Here is a 225-nt window from a genome sequence, read left to right on the forward strand (position 1 = left end):
ACTGGATATATGTGCTGAACCTGAGACATTATCTGACATGACAAAGGGCCAGTGAGCCACTTAGCAATGAACGGACATGTCCTCCTCTGTCGATTGCAACGAAACAGAAGCAGCATACAGATGATCTCATGAATCCACGTTTAGGATTCAAGTGCAGAAACGGGCCACTGCTTGAAATTCCAAACATTTCACACAGGAGTAATGGATTGAACTAAATATAATCAT

Source organism: Protomyctophum bolini (assembly GCF_963924005.1).
Source record: "Protomyctophum bolini genome assembly, chromosome: 9".
Taxonomy (NCBI): domain Eukaryota; kingdom Metazoa; phylum Chordata; class Actinopteri; order Myctophiformes; family Myctophidae; genus Protomyctophum; species Protomyctophum bolini.